Source organism: Misgurnus anguillicaudatus, chromosome 10 (genome assembly GCF_027580225.2).
Source record: "Misgurnus anguillicaudatus chromosome 10, ASM2758022v2, whole genome shotgun sequence".
NCBI classification, from domain to species: Eukaryota; Metazoa; Chordata; class Actinopteri; order Cypriniformes; family Cobitidae; genus Misgurnus; species Misgurnus anguillicaudatus.
In genome coordinates this window covers 14,701,140-14,717,617 of record NC_073346.2, presented here as the reverse complement: position 1 = coordinate 14,717,617, position 16,478 = coordinate 14,701,140, and the positions used below count along the sequence as shown (strand labels likewise).

Here is a 16,478-nt window from a genome sequence, read left to right as displayed (position 1 = left end):
TATATGGCTTAGGTTTGGGTGGCCATTGTTGTTGATTGTTTTGTTGGTGCCAAGGAAACCTTTGGTGGTTCACAATTTAAAATGCAGGAAACACCAGGAGGCTTTTTTTGTTTATTGGCAAGATTTGCATTTTACCTTCATATTTGAATGTGTGTTTAACTGTAGACAGACACAGAGAGGAGCTGCAGATCAAAACAAGCTATATATCCTCTGTTGGGCAGTAAACCGTATGACTGTCTGCCGCACGATGCGAGCTGCAGGGATGAAAGCTAATGAAGATAGATGTGCAACTAAGATTGAACATCCTCTGGGAAACTTTTCAACGGAAACCTCTCTGCTCTCAGAACTTTGAAGTGAAACGGCCAGCTGAATATCATAACACATTCATAATAGGAGATGATTCTGAGCCTAATGTCATTAACTATTGGAAGCCTCTTGGTTTAGTTGTTGTTGAATGGAAGAATATCTTCTCCACATTGGGTTTCCCAAATCTAGCCAATTGGACTGGATGTTACCACCAAAAATACCACAGGAAACAATTACTACATTAAATATTTAAGACACACCTGGAATGATCAGTTTGTCCAATAATGGCAGACAGGAAACAAGGAGCTGGCTAAAGTTCTGGAAGTAGTGCAGCTGGGCATAAAGCCTATTGCATGTGATTTCATTTATGATTTTTTACAGCTGCTGTCTGTATTGTATTAACCTGATTCGCTAAAGTAACAGCGCAAATTCATCCGACCTCAGTGTACATTTTTGGCAGTGCTTCTGTAGCAAAGAAAGAGGGCTGTATCAGACCATACAGATATAGACCATTGTCTCATCCCATATCCTTCTGGGGATAATACTAATATACCAGGCAACCCATTCTCATGAACTGCGTATAAAAAGTCATGCAATACATACGTCCAATTTTGACATCCTAACCCAAACCCCAATTCTAACCCTAACTCCAAGTGACCAATTTAAAAATAGACAAACGATGGGAAACCAATACATAAAATTATACAAAAAGATACGTGGTATTAAGGGAATGGGAAGACCGGGTATAAAAAATGCATGCAAAATTCGACTTTGGCATACAGTATGCATTCCACAACTTTTCAAAAGGCGTGCTATTTATACGCAATTCATGAGAATTACTGTTGTCATGGTGTATAGAAAATGAACAAGCATTCTGCTGGTTTGTGTGGGTGGAAATAGAGCAACAATTATTATGGCAGGTAAATAATCACTAATTTTGTAAACAAGGCTCTGTAATAATCCTCAATTGCTTCGAAAAGAACGTTTTTTTTTTAATGTTGAAAAGAAGGATAAATGCTTGATTTAAATATACCTGGCCACATAAGGCTTTACTATTGTTTTTACAATATTACGTGCTAAATATAGAAATATTTAAACTACTTAGAACTAAAAATTCCCCCTAAATATTTGAGGGTTTGTTTTCAAAATCCATTTTGACTAATTTGGGTAAAAATGTGTTTTCTATACCAAGAAAGTGACAAGATGAAAACTACTATTTTCTGTTACAAACTTTCACATAGCATGTTTAGGTTATAAGAACATAAAAAAATGTATTATAGAAACTGATTATTTTTCCACAAAATGCAATAAATCAATTGAATCCCTATATAAATGTGCATTCATCTTTGCCATGTTCTATTCATTAGTTGACTAGTGATAAACACTGATTAAAAAAATGAACACTAATGGCATTAATCAAAACACTTACTTTGTCATATTAAGATTGCTGCTGATGTCATCCTTGGGATGTCGTCGCTGAACTTTTTTGACAGTGATCAGCTGTAAAATGTTTTGGTCCTGCTCGATTTTCGTTGGCTTTAAGTAAAATAATGGAAAGGATTTCATAAGATCCTCTGGGGTCAATGTGTTAGCATGAGAGAAGCTTGATCCTGTCGTGTGAGAACAAGAACAAACAGCATTTTTCCGTCTCCTGAGTGCCTCTTGCGTAAATTATTCGATTTTGATGGCTTACGTTTCTTACCCGTCACAGAAAAGTAGATGAGGAAAACTAGGATCCCCTGTGTATTCAGCGTGCCACCATTATTGTTTACAATGCGTGGAATGGTGCGCTGTGATTTGTTAAGTGGATTTTTGCATTCTGCCAAGAAGGAGAACTGCCATTTATTTTGTTTTGGGAAAAAGGGAGAAAAGATGACAGAATAACACGGCGGATATCAGATTTTGCGTAAAATTAAGAATTTACTTTTTAATACTGACCTGATACAATACTGATAACAAATTAAATTAAATTCAATTAAATTCAATTAAAAATTCCTTGTTGTTTAATCAATTTGAAATTACAAATAATTTCCACTTTCTTTACTAGTGAGTAGTTGATATAAATTAAATAAATAAATAAGAATAAAGTTGAAATAAGCTAATAACTATTTTTATCATTTATTATAGCAACTCCTCAATAGTCAAAAAAGTTTAAATGAATTGTAAATTCAAGTAAATTTGTTTATGATCAGTTATTACTGTCACTTCCAAAAGTATCAGATTTGTCCATTATAACACTATATAATCATCCTTTAGATCTCATTACAATATAGTGTGAAAAATGCCATAGATACAGATATAAACATCACATCTCTAAAGCAATCATCAGATCTATTGGAAATGTCCCAGAGGCATCCATGTTTCTTTCAACACAGTGAGTCACTTCTGCCTCCGAGACCTCACCCAACATCAGTATCCGTCAAAGCGTTATCATCCCCACACTTCATCAGATCAGAGAGCAATACGTCTGCTACACTACACTTTTTATTTTTAAATATCTTTGGTTTCTGTTGCATAATTTAGGCCCACCAACAGATTAAATTGAGGCTTTGCCCCCGGCTTGAGTTGAGTCTGCAGAGCGGAGGTGGAATTTCACACAAAGTGTTTATAAGCCTCTTTGAGCAGGGGTTTCTCGACAGAGAGTAAGTAGGGATTTCCTGACTTAATCTATTGGAAACACATTGAAAGACAATGAGCTGTATGGATTTGGCATTACGACTACGGTACTGTACCTTGCAATTTTGTAGCTCTCTCTTTCAATCTCAAGTTCTCGTCTCTGTTGATTTTCCTCCATGCCTATTCACTCAGACACTCTCACTGTTGCAGTATTACGTTTTGCAGTCGTAAATGATTAATCCTGTCTCAAAAAAACAGACAGTGTCTGGTTTAAAACAAGGTCTTTTTTAAGTCAACTAGTGTAATATTACTTGACGTGTACAACCAGAGGCCTGACTTTAGAGTGACGTCTTTTGTAAATAGTGACTGTAATGCTTTATGGGATTGGTTTGTTAACCTCTGGCTGTGTAGTCTCATTAGGCAACATTTTTTTATTTTTATAAAGTTATGTGGATTTTAGGATCCTACGTTTGTGAGTTCTTTGATAGGACATCTCCATGGCTCAGCCTGCACCCATCCATTTGTTTCTGACTTACATCATTTCTCTTGTTTAGCTGTAAATGTCTTTTCATCTTCTGTCATGCATAAACTACTGTAACTTCTAGAAAGCTCATTTGCCTGCGCTTGCATGGATGCCTAATCTGCCTGGGGTTGTTCCTGGAAGCACATCTGATTTAAGGCACAATACAACATTTCGTTTTGCCCCACTTGATTCAGAAAATGCATCAAAATTAAATGATCAGTTGAAAGAATATAATAAATCTTTATTATAATAAACCAAACTATGGATTTTTCTATGATTATTAATCAACTCTTAAAGTGGATATCAAATGAAGGTTCACTGATGCTTAACTTTTTATCCATACTGTGCATTTGCAGCCCCACATCACAGATCTTGAGTCAACTACAGTAAAGCCCCAGCGGGCTTTCTCATTCTCTAGGGTCCAGATCTCACCGATATCTCTCACTACCATCTTTGTAAACATTTTTGATCGCTGTGCTGGAAGGGAACAAGTGTGTTGAGTTTGCAGAGAGAGAGGTTTCCTGTCAGTGTTGATTTACTTGTATAGCTGTGAGCTATTAGCTTCTAATAAAAGCCATGGTCAGTAAATCTTTGTTAAATCTGAACTATGTAATTGTTTTGATGTTAGACATTTTCTTCCATTCCATTTTAATATGGAGAGACAGCTAAGTAAGCCATTTGGCATTTGAATCCCCATAAAGTAAAAACAGTTTGGCATTGCTCTGTTTGTGTGTCAGCCCAAAACGACAATGCTGGCACTGCTAGATTTAAAGGTGGGGCTATCCGTTTGATCAACAATTTCAAATAGGGGAATATGCAGGAAATCTGTTTTGGTAACAGTCATTTTTTTAGCATTTCCTTTAGCCTTGGTAGTGGTGCAGCAATTACTTGCTTTAGCTTTAACTAAACATGCAATACACACACTGTAAAAAAATCCTTGTTGCACTTAAATTTTTAAGTTTAAAGCAATGTAGTTTTTTTACCTTTAAATAATGTCTCTAAAATTATTTCAGTGATAAAACAACTTTTAACTGGACAAATTGTACTGTTGCTGCAACCTGAGCAGCCTCCTAGCTGCTACAAGCACACTCTAAAAGTGGCGGTGGAGGGTAGAGCACACAGCCCCGCCCCTCCCCCTGCCTGCAGAAGAGTGTCTGATACCAGGCACTGTTACGCTTTTCAACCACATGGGGGAGCTGTAAGTCATTTTAACATGGAAACTACATAGTGTTGCTTTAATCAACATGAACTTACAATTATAACTTTCTTGACAAGTGAGGGGTTGCTATAAATTAAAAAAATTAAGTTGAATTAGTTTAAGTTTTTTTCAACTTTAGTTTTATATAAATTGATTAACAGTGCAAGGGGATGAATAAGGAGTCAAATTAGACATTCGTTTTTCATAGCAGAAAGTAGGGCTGGGTGATTTGGCAAACAAATTAAATCTAGACTTTTTTGAGCGATTCACGACTCATTTTCCGATTTTCTGTGTTTTTATTTTTTTAAGTCAACTTAAAATATAACTACAACGATACTGCAGTAACATTCTTTTTCCAATAACATTATTTTTTATAAGATTAAAGAACATCTGGTTAAAGAAACTAAAGTTTTAATCCAAGTGCACTTAAGAAGAGTTATAAATATAAAATCAATTCTCTTTTTTTGAATATCTATGCAGAAATTAGGAATCGTTTAGAAATATAATGGTAGCCTAAGGGGTTGTGCACACCAAAACTTTAAACACCTAGAGGACACCTATACCAGCTGTTTTTTCTGCCGAGTGCTTTTTAGCTGTGATGAGATGTGAGCCAGTTGGTTGTTGTGATATTTGCCCTGCCCCTCCTCCATTGTGATTGGTCGGCTGTGTGAGAACTGACATTGACGAGTGGAGCTTTTCAAACAAAATTGAATCTGTTTTAACTCTCGACACTCAGCTCCGAGTGCGGAAAACAAAAAACGCGAGCTGCTGGCTTATTTGAAAAACATTGGAATCAATTGAAAACATGCGTCGGCCGCGGGTGTAAAAGCCCCCTAAATGTGAAAACTAGGGGTGTGACGAGACACTTAATCCACGAGACGAGACACGAGATTGGGTTCATGAGAATGAGACTGAGATGAGATTTTTACACTTTTTAAGAAATCCTCAATAAATCCTTAAATAAATGAATGGGAAAATGAAATCACATCATTTTAAAATGTTTAACTAATCTAGGACTGTCCCTAACAATAATTTTGCTAATTGATAATGAAGTATTTTGATATTTTTGGTAATAAAAATAGACCCAATTTAGCAATAACCTTTAAAATTACATAATAATGACGATGCAATAATTATCTGTTCAAATAAAGTATCAAAACAAGTAAACACAGTAATAAGTAGCCTTTGTAATAAAAAACAGCATTATGTATTATAACAAATGCCAGCAGGGGGGGCTAACGGACCCGCTTCTGTTACTTTCACTTTAGAATCTAAACTTTAGCCGCTTACTTTTAACCAAACAACGTTTTATCTCCTATAATTTGATTAGGTTTTTTATTAATCATTTTGTCAATAAGTTGGATAATGTATGCTATGTATGACTTGTTCAAATAAGTCGTCATAAGTTTGCGAATCACACATTTCCCACTGTTCACCTTGCCAACGAGGACATTGCAAACTTATTGTATAGGATGTTTACTGTATCGTTTGCTCGGAACGTTTTATTTAATTCAGACGAGCAGTCTGCGCAGACATGTTTCATATGCAGCTATAATTTAGTTGGTACAACTGCCACCTGAGGTTTAGGTACTGATTTTTCAGTCATCTGTATTTTTGTTTGTTGCTTACTTTTGCACGCGGGCTTGCGTGGGAACGCGCACAAAGAGGGTTTAAAGCACTCTGTATTACTTCTTCCACATGACAAAAGTGCATAAAATAATATAGCCTAATTGGTTTTGGAGTTCCAAAGCACTCAGTCGGCGTCTGTATGGTGTTTTCAGTTGCGTTTAAACGCTTTGGTGTGTACGCCCCTTACCATTTTTTTTACTAACCAGAAATATAAGCAGTTTACCAGTTGAGGCCAAATGACGCATAAACAATGCAATTCAATGAGAATCATTTGGTACATTGACATTACTGTGTCAGCATTATCTGTTTTGCCCAACATGAGCTCAGTCACCATCAGAATGAAGTGTAATTGTTTCCACAATAGTCTGCAGGTGGACTTTACCCTCATGGCATCTGAACTTTTCTCTCAACTCCACCTCTCTTCGATCACGTAACTTAAACTGCGACCCTTGAGTGCATGAAGTGTCCAGTGTTACATACTTAATTTGTTTGGTAAAATGAGTGCATCATCCGGGTACTTAAAGTGCACATCTTTTCAAATTTCACAATGTGAAAACACTATTACACAATTGATATAGGATATGATGTAGAACAGTGCGATTTGGGACACATCTATAGTTGAGTGGTGGACTTCAGAGGCCTTTGCTTTTGGGGCCCTCATGAGTGTCTGGCTTAACTTTAATATTTTGTGAATTCTTGAGTTATTTTGAACCATGCCTCGTTAACCGCAAGCCTTGCTTAGCCTTGTACATTGGATGAACCAAAATGTAATGAATCTAGAGGTCTCCAAAGAGCACAGATTGCCTTAAAAGGCCACAAGTATTAAGACGGCTAAATTGACTTCATTAAACCAGCTTCTCCTGGGGGAAATAAAGACCCATGTCATAAATTCTTGCTCTAACATGTTTGTTTTGCAATAGACCGTCCCTCCAGAGAAGACAAAACAAAAACCTCACCATGGCATAGCCATTAATCGATTGACTTGTGTGCTTGCTAATCCATTATAAAGTATGTATTTTATTTATAAAGCTCGATCTCACTCATAATGCCAGTATTTACTCCTGGCTGAATCCTTATGAATATTATGCTTGCTTGTGATGGAGTCTGTGGGTTAATTGTGATCTGCCCATGCAATCGCTCTGTTGTGTTTACGCCTCTGTCTATCACCGAAATCGCCTCTTATGATTGCAATAATTTCATGTTCTGTGGTTTAATTATATACCCTTAAAGCATTAGAAAAAGTAGAATAGCATATGATTATTTTACAATACCTGGTGTGTATGTGCCGGTATATATACATGTCTGTGAATTGGACACCATATGTAATTTAACAGAGACTCTAGGCATCATCCTCTTAAGTTCCCTTAATCGTTCACTGGATGTCTATACCGCCGTTGTCACTCGTTTCTGTCAGGGCTTTGTGTGGTTATTTCTGCCATTGTCTCTGCCGTGCTCACTTTTCAAAGAAACACACAATACTGTGCACCCTTTGACAGAGAGATTCAATTACAGACACAGAGAGAGCTGCCAGTCATCCTATCTCACCTGATATGTAATTACGTCACATTCCTGTCAGCATGATCCTGCAGTAATAAGTGTAGGGATTGACCTGCCAAAGTGTGTCCCTTATGCTGAATCTCTGCATAATCTAAAGTTTCTCTCTGTTGTGATTTAGTTTCGTTTTTTAAACTTGGTCTCCCTTTAAATGGGAAATAAATATCTGTAGTTATTGTGTGCTTTATTACATTACTAAATTAACCCTATAGAGTTAGAGACCTGGAATGTCATAAGTGCGTAATTTTATTGTTGTGCATCTGTTTTGCATCTGTTTGATGACAAATAAAATGTCAAAACAACATGTTATATTTGATCACTTTGTAAGTGTTAATGAAGTTATAGGACAGTGTTATACTAATAATGGAGTTGGTATAAGATACACATTCTGGTTCGCTAAAGACCCAAATATGTAATAATCATAGGGGAAACATTCATGCATTAAAGGGTTGATATTCCCAAATCAAAGATTACTGTTTTTAGATTTTTACATGTTTATTTACGGCCAATGACTTCTCTTCTGAGGGACAGGAATTCAGAATATGTGTTCAGAATTTCATGGGAACCTATGTGCATCATGTGTCATGTCACAAAACCTGCCTGCTGCACACCCGTCGAAAGGGTTTATGATAAAAGATCCTCTCATGTTCACAAAATACTCGCAAGACACTAAGTTAACACCAAACTCTGATTACACATGAGATTAAGCGAGTATCTGGTGGTCTGTTTTTTATCATAACCCCCTTCTAAACATCTGCAGCAGGCAAGTATTTTGACATGACGCGTGATGCGTACACATGATGGGCTAAATACATGTTTTGACTAGCTTCGCATCGTGTGCCCTCAAAAAGTAAATGTCTAGGCTTACCGTGGATTCACACCAGCCGCGTTTGATGCATCAAATTAGCGTCTACCATGTCTAGTTTGCCGCTTTAACATTTTGAGTTTACTTGCTTCATTTGCGCGTGAAAGCCGTGCGTGAAATTCTAGTCATCGAGACATTCATGCAGAAATTTGCGTCATGGGAGGGGCTTCTGCGACTACACTCGCTTTCTGTAATCATGTAACCACTAGAGCAAGCTCCTGATTGGATAATGCAGCGCATTTTTCCGCCAAAGTTCCAATTTTTCCAACTCCCGCTTTTCCCGCAGCAACGCTCAATTCGCGCCATTCGCACGTCTACCCCAGGCTAAACGCCTCATTCGCGCTGCGAGACCTCCAGACGCGTGTCAATGCGTCTTCATATTGACTTAACATTGAAATCACTCGGGCTTGACGCCTCTACCACGGCTGGTCTGAACCCCCCATTAGAATGAGCCATGAGTGTAATTGCTTAAAGCACCAAAGTCCGATATGTGCTACTGCTTACTAAAAGATCGCAATATTATTGTACATCTAGGTATACACAAAACAAATGTTTTACGATATTTTGTGTTGTGATCCTTGATATTTATGTTATTTGTTTGTTTTACAGTATTTTAGGACAAAATGTTTTTATTAGAAAGACATCAAAATAGGTATGTTGTGTATTTATTAACTGTAAATCCCGACAAGTTAAACAGTTAAGCGTCCCGTCCCGAATACGGGACACCTAAGTTTGCATTAATATTGTTGATGTAAATTTTAATCTATCACTACAAACTATATATCGTTGGAAAGGTCTAAGCCTCCAGAATAGACATTTCAACAGTGTTTTATAAAATAAATTATGTAGGGAGAGTAATTGATTTATTTATGAAGAGAGTGTGCCTCAAAAAATTTATTTTCTGCTAAATGTCACTGTCCCACCAGCAGGACGACTACATTTACTTATATTTTTGCATATGAATTCTTATCTAATCATGACAAACTGTATATTGTTTGAAAGCTCCAAGAGTGTAGATAGGGTGGGGTGACGCTTAAAAGGTTAAATTTACTTTAAAAATTTGAGGGAACCTTTTACTTAAAAATTAAGCATTGTGAACTAAAACAAGAGTACATTTAACTAAAATTTTCTAGTAATTCCAACATAATTCAGCAAGTTCAGTAAACTTAAGTTTAATTGATGTAACTTGAAATAATTTGTGATATCACTTGCTATCAAAAAACTTTACATAGTTACTTAGATAACTAAGTTCAAAGATTTTCTATTTTTAATTCATTTATATTATATAATTTTTTATTAATTTATATGAATAAATAAATAAATATAACACAAGATTCATGACTGACTATAAGTTTTTTTTATATATATATTTGTCTCGATCAAAGTGCTACAATGTTGCTCAAAACAATAATACATAAAATGATAACAGATAAACAAATTAATAAAAACAATTAAAAGGTACATATCATTAAAAAATCTGACTTTATCCATGTTTAACTGCTATAATTGGGTCCCCAGTGCTTCTGTCAACCTAGAAAATGTGAAAAAGATCAACCCAGTAACTTAGTTTTGGTAAACCATTCTCTGCAAGCATATATGAAAAAATAGGTCACTGAAATTCGGCTCCCCTGTGATGTCAGAAGGGGATAATACCGCCCCTTAATCGGCACTATCCAACCACGGCACTGCCATTTAGTGCAGAGATCAGCTCATTTGCATTTAAAAGGACAAAACCAATAACAGCACATTTTTGCTCACACCTACAAAGTGGCAATTTTAACGTGGTATTTTGAGCTAAAACTTTACATTGTTCTCTGGTGACACCAAAGATTTATTTCACATCAAAACCTTGTTAAATGTCCCCTTTAAGAACATACATTAAAATACAACAGCATATAAATATAAAAATGTAAAAAAGAGCAATCTTGATTAGGTGCTTAAGGTGCTTTGTTCATAGAGGTTTAAGCTCTTATATATATATAATATAATATATAATCTTTTTGACAGCAAATATGATGGCCAATTTAATAAATCTAGTTTTAAGTTACTATCGCAACATTTTACTTCCACTTACAAATATGGGTTGTGTAACGCATTTTCTAATCATTCTTTTTCCATAATAAAAAAAGTTAATAAATTGACATCTGCCGTTTTCATGCCTCAAAGTAAGATAAAGAGTCTGTGTGTTTCACTGTTATTTTTATCTTTAATTGAGGTTGTGTGCAAGGGTTCTGGATTGCTCACAGCGTTAATAAATCTTTCATTCAGGCCTTCTGTCAGATAGTGGTGATTCAGAGATGTGACCCATTTTCCCCAGCCCTTCGCTTTCATGACCCTACAACCATAGATTCAAACATCATCAATCTGAACATTTAAGCCTGCTTGGATGAATCTTGGAGTCAATAGGGATCAGTGAATGTAAGGCAGCGTTCCTCTTTTTGCGGCAGTGAACAATTCATGCTCTGACAGGTCTCTCTAGTTTATAAAATTGTTTTGGTACGATTTGGGCAAAAATCGTGTTGCAATTATTTTGACAAACTTTGCTATCATAACCACAATCTAATAAGAACAACATCCTCTAATATTGCTGCTGTTTGGATCACCGATGCCATTCTTACTAATAGGTGTAACTGTAGTCTAAACGCACAACTTTAACCACTCTTCACAGCAAAATCACTGGTGTTAAAATAACACCCACGGTGTCAAATTTAACACTGGCAAAGTGTGTATATGTGTCCACACTACACTGTGTTAATTTAGTCAAAAGTGTAGTGTTAATTTAACAACACCCATTATATGTTAATTTAACACTCAATATTGTTAAATTTTACACTTTGTTCAACACTATTCATTGTTGTTTCCACACTACACTGGTGTTGGCACAGAAATACAGTGTTAAAAATTAACACTCCTAATTTAAGGTCAGCACCAGTGTAATGTGAATTCAACAATGTTAAGTGTTAAAATACTGAGTAATAGCCACCTTTGTTGCTAATGGGTTGTTTCTATAAAAGAAAAATGACAAGAAATATTGCAAAACCTCTTTTTATTAAAGTAAATCACATTTAATATTTACATTGATACACACAACACTTTGCATTTAACACTGCTTATTTAAATACCTCAGCTACAATTAGAAACAGAATACAGTATGGAATAATGAAAGTTATCTTATACTACATCGCAGTGACATGAAAACCACTTATTATAAAGATCTTTAATAAATCAAATAAGAGTTAAAAAAATTAGCCACCCTACTCAAAACTTGAACATTAAAATACATGCAATTACCTTATCGACAAGCAGAAATGCTTATCCTTCACAATACTAAAGATTTTTCCATAACAAAACAGACATTTCAATTCAAAAGACGTTTCATTTTTCTTAAACACGTTCCAACCTGGTATTTAGTTCTGTAGTTGTTTTACTCATGATGTAGTGGAAGGCTGCATCAGTGGTCTTCATCATGCAGGGAATGGCTTTTTGGTCCAGAAGGATGCAAAAATTCTGGATGCAACTTTTGTTCCCAACGCAGAGCAGGCAGGGCTGTGCTGATTCATCCCCCTCAAAGCATGGATTGATGCTCATCACCTAAGTGTTTTAAAAGAGTGTATTTGATGAATGTATTTGATGTGTATTTATGAACTTATAAACTATGCATTTACATGGGGTGAACAATGCAAGCAAACTAACTGCTGAATAAATAACTAGAACAAAATACCAAAAAACTTACACAGCACAATCAGTAGCTTCAGTTGCACATTGACCCTCTCCAGTCTTTCCTCCTTTCACAAACGAAGGCAAGAGGTGAATGAGCCAGGGAAGAGCTGCCACGTCACTATCCCATCCTAGCAAAACAGAATTTAAACACCATGAGTATACAGTTAAACTTTAAAACCGTAAAAGTAGCAAACCCATGTACACTTACCATATTTAAACTATTGTTGACCAGACAGAGGGTCATCCATATCTTCATCAGGATTTAGGCTGCAATTATCCTTTAATTGTTGTATGTTGCCTATTTTGCAATACATCACCTCAGCATATTTCTGCAGATTTTCAAAGACAAAAAGGGTCAAGAAAATACCAAAAAGGATACAGTTTTAACCGTTATTTGAATCAAAATCATCTCAGTATAATCATGTTAGAGACAGTGTACAGTACTAAAGTACTGTGTGTACTCACATAGTTGGTAAGCTCTTATCCTCCAAACTGGGTTAAGAAATAAAAGTTCCAGAATTCATGGGTATGCCGTATTCAAATCTAGTCTGGTAGGGTCCTATCACAAAAAAATGACAATAAAGACTCTGAAAACTCAACATTCTTTTAATATTAAAAACAGCAGTCAAGACAATATGAATCTTCAATTATACATTTTCAAAATAGTAATCAATTTGATTGCTATTTAATATGACATCAATAGCAAAACGATGTATGAGAAGATAATATATTTTTATTAAAGTTGGCAGCAGGTCATGTCACTTTCTTGCCTGATTAATAACCATAATATGTACAAAACTACATATAACGTTACTAAAAAGATTGGTTAACTGTTCAGTTATGTCAAATAAAATGATTTATATATATATATATATAAATATATAAACTTACCTTCTGTAATGAATTTATTAGGGATGCACCGATAGGATTTTTTTGGGCCGATACCGATACCGATTTAAACAGACAACTTCTGGCCGATACCGATGCCGATACCGATATTAAACACTTTACAACACTATACAGTTGTTCTATTAGCTAGTTTATTTCTGCATCAAATTATTTTTACTGAACATGGATAGTATCTAATTAACATTCAACTGACCAACATAATAAGAGGCACAAATTAAGCTAAAACATATATAATAAGGCAACATGACAACCTTCAAAGGTGGTTTTTGCTATTCAGCATTTCTTTTATTAACAACATTAACAATTTATTTTTACATATAATGGATTTCTTTAATAAACATAAATAATGCCAGTGCTATTTCTTTAAACAGAGTATAAATATTGCTACTTCAAAAAAAGTTGGACTTCTTGCCCCACTAAAGTGCAGTCTGTTTCTTTTATTGTCCAAGACATTTGAGTCAGCTCAACAAAGGTTTTCTGTCTGTGCTTAAGTATAGTGCACACTAGGGCTGGACCAGAATGTTCGAATATTCGTTCCGTTGGTTGACATTTGATTTTCAGTTTTGAGATTCGAATATATATATATTTTACACCGTTAATGCAGAGCTTTTGCCAAGCAGGAAGTGCGCTTCACGCTCCAGCTCTATAGGTGGCGCAGAGAGATCAACATCCATAGCCAACAGCCATCAAACGCAGCCAGTAGAAGAAGAGATCGCCTCAAACAGAAAGCGCGCTTCCTGCTTTGGCATTCACGCTAATAGTGTTGTAAATAACGTTCAGTTTCTTGCAAAAACGGATTGATTTGCTTCACAAGACGTCAATATGTCACACGGAGTTATGGGGGATTACTTTTGTATTAGATATACATGTTTAAAGTGGCGGATCGGTTGACTTGCATGACGGAGCACTGGGGTTTCTACAAAATATCTTCTTTATTGGTTTACTGATGAAAAAACATATTGGATGGTGTAAGTGTTAGTAAATAAACTTGATTTTGAAAGTATGCTACCGTTTTATTACAGTTTGTTGAACTTCATTCGTTCATTTATTTATGTTGTTTTATTTAAATGGCCTAAGTTACCCTTTACGTAATAAATAATTACTATGCTTCTAATTTCTGATACGGGAGTGTTTGTTTGTTAGAAAAATGTTAGGCTACCTTATTAAAAGTATTGCTGGTGTTTTGTTTCACTAATGCTGTTCTCGCAGCACGCGTGACAGGCACGCCGCTACATACACACACAGATTCCTGCCTTTATTAAAGAGAAAAATATGTTCAGCTCCTCCTTCCGAAGCTTTGAATATTTGATTTGATTTCTACTAGAGCTTCGAAGCTCAAATGGTATTCGGAACAGTCCTAGTGCACACCCAAACATTAAATCATTTTAATTGAACAACAGACATGCAAGTCATTGCCTTTATGCGGTTAATTAATAAACAATCGGTATCGGCCTTTCTCGTGCTATTGCCGATATGCCGATGGTTTCAAATTCATCAAAAATCGGCCGATAAATATCGGCGGCCGATGCATCGGTGCATCACTAGAATTTATATAAGTATTAGCAGTCGTTTCTCTTTGGAAGTCATCCATGTCAGGTCTTCTTTAATAAACTGACATAAAAACAGCATCTCTTCTGAATGATTTTAAGCACTCAGTCTGTACTTTCACCAAACTAGCATCTATAATGACAGAAAAACAAATGTTCGCCATACACGTTTTACACTTTAGTGTGTATTTGCTATTTGCTGTCTGACATCTAGCGCCACGAAAAGCTTACAACACACAATGCATCCAATCTGTGCATATTCTGAGGTAAAATGAATTGTTGGTTTGGCGATATTTTCCCTGTTTGCATACATCTAAAAAAAAAAAAAAAACACATGACGATGCGGTTGCGGTTTTCTCCGTGTTTTTCAGTAATTTGAATAATTAACCGATATCCGTGCACTCACGTGCATGTAAACGACCTCGTTAACTCACGGTATCTAGCCTATATGATTACCTCATAACGAGCATCATATGGTGTATAAACGAGCTTTCATTTAACTTAATTTCATACCTTCAATTTGTAGTGCATGTCGCGTTTTATCATGGTTCAATTCTTACATTCATTCATATCTCCTGTTATCCTTCTTGGTTAAAACTTTTAGCTAGCAGTTTAACTTTATACCAAACTAACAAGGGAACAACGTAACACAAGGCAGCTCTGATTAAACTGAACCAAATAACGAACAAAGGGGAAATAAAATGGGAAAAATATCTTATTTAGGTTTTTTGGCAAATGGCTGCGTAGAGTCAGTCAGAGAAATAACAGTTTAATTTAGCTAAACCAAGTGAATATTATGAGATTTACCTGCTCTCTTCAGTCCTTCTTTGAAAGAAAATGGGGGTAAAATCCCTGACAGGAAATGTTTAGTGGAGGCGTGGCTTGATTTACACCGCTCAGTGTGAAATCTGGTAACACCCTTGTTTTACACTGACACTGTCATGGATATAACACTGGCCTAGCAATGGCAGTGTTATTTTATTACCAGATAGTGTTAAAACAGCATCAACACTGTGTATTTAACACCATCCCTGAAAATTTAACACTGGTGATTTTGCTGTGTTCCTTTATTCATCTGCATAAGGCATGAATGAGCAACCAGAGATTTGTTTCAGATAAAGAGCCTACTACATGGCTGTAATGTTACACAGCATTAAATGTGCGTTTGCACTTATGCTTTGTCATTGTAATTGTGTGTTTCATGCGTGTTTGTGTGAGCAATTGTGTGTGTTGAATGTGATCAGTGGAAAGTGAATGAATAAATGATGCAGCGGCGCTTGGAGGCAGCTGCTCTCTGTTGGCTTCTGAATCAGCATGACAGAGGCGGCAACAGAGAATGCCGTTTATCTCAACCAGGAGTCTGTTTACCGGAACAAACCAGTCACCGCAGTTACTCACGCCGAGACCTTAATTAACTATGTGTGCATCCGTGAATGCACGGCGTGAGGTCACAGAAGTCACTGTTGTGCTTTTGGAAGTATCTAAACAATCAACCTCATGCTGACCGATGTCACTTTTTCGAGATGAAACAGCCACACGACCTCTGTACAGGAAGGTGAAACAGACACAAAAAAACCCACATGTTTAAACACCTTGCAATCTTCTATGATG

The 16,478-nt window shown here is 36.0% G+C and overlaps 1 protein-coding gene and 1 long non-coding RNA gene across 4 annotated transcripts in view; one reads left to right on the top strand and one right to left on the bottom strand.

Moving 5' to 3' along the window:
* The window catches only part of osbpl3b (oxysterol binding protein-like 3b), a 75,743-nt gene that overhangs the window by 16,803 nt on the left and 42,462 nt on the right, over positions 1–16,478 (top strand). The window contains exon 1 of one of the 3 annotated variants that reach the window (XM_073871941.1): positions 2,807–2,948. The exons of the other annotated variants lie outside the window; for them this stretch is intronic. The gene's annotated coding sequence lies outside the window, so the exon portion shown is untranslated. Of the gene's footprint in view, positions 1–2,806; positions 2,949–16,478 lie in introns of those variants that run through there. 3 annotated transcript variants of the gene reach the window in all.
* Positions 11,721–12,540, bottom strand: LOC141367347 (uncharacterized). Its single transcript, XR_012371703.1, has 2 exons — positions 12,425–12,540; positions 11,721–12,282 (listed from the first exon to the last, which is right to left on the bottom strand). It is a non-coding gene; the product is annotated as an uncharacterized lncRNA (long non-coding RNA).